We start from the raw sequence: 361 nt of genomic DNA, 5'->3' as shown, positions 1-361 counted from the left end.
TAGATTTAAGGGCCTAGATCTGATAGATAGAGTGCCTGATGAACTATGGAATGAGGTTCGTGATATTGTACAGGAGACAGGGATCAAGACCATCCCCATGGAAAAGAAATGCAAAAAAGCAAAATGGCTGTCAGGGGAGGCCTTACAAATAGCTGTGAAAAGAAGAGAAGCGAAAAACAAAGGAGAAAAGAAAAGATACAAGCATCTGAATGCAGAGTTCCAAAGAATAGCAAGGAGAGATAAGAAAGCCTTCCTCAGCTATCAGTGCAAAGAAATAAAGGAAAACAACAGAATGGGAAAGACTAGAGATCTCTTCAAGAAAATCAGAGATACCAAGGGAACATTTCATGCAAAGATGGGC

General features: G+C 40.2%; 1 protein-coding gene across 1 annotated transcript in view; it reads right to left on the bottom strand.

Moving 5' to 3' along the window:
- DIP2B (DIP2 disco-interacting protein 2 homolog B (Drosophila)) overlaps nucleotides 1-361 on the bottom strand; it is a 232,157-nt gene that overhangs the window by 101,680 nt on the left and 130,116 nt on the right.

Source organism: Bison bison, unplaced genomic scaffold (genome assembly GCF_000754665.1).
Source record: "Bison bison bison isolate TAMUID 2011002044 unplaced genomic scaffold, Bison_UMD1.0 scf7180017864383, whole genome shotgun sequence".
In the NCBI taxonomy this organism is placed as follows: Eukaryota; Metazoa; Chordata; class Mammalia; order Artiodactyla; family Bovidae; genus Bison; species Bison bison.
Note: the sequence above shows the minus strand (reverse complement) of the source record. Positions and strands in the feature narration are given on the sequence as shown.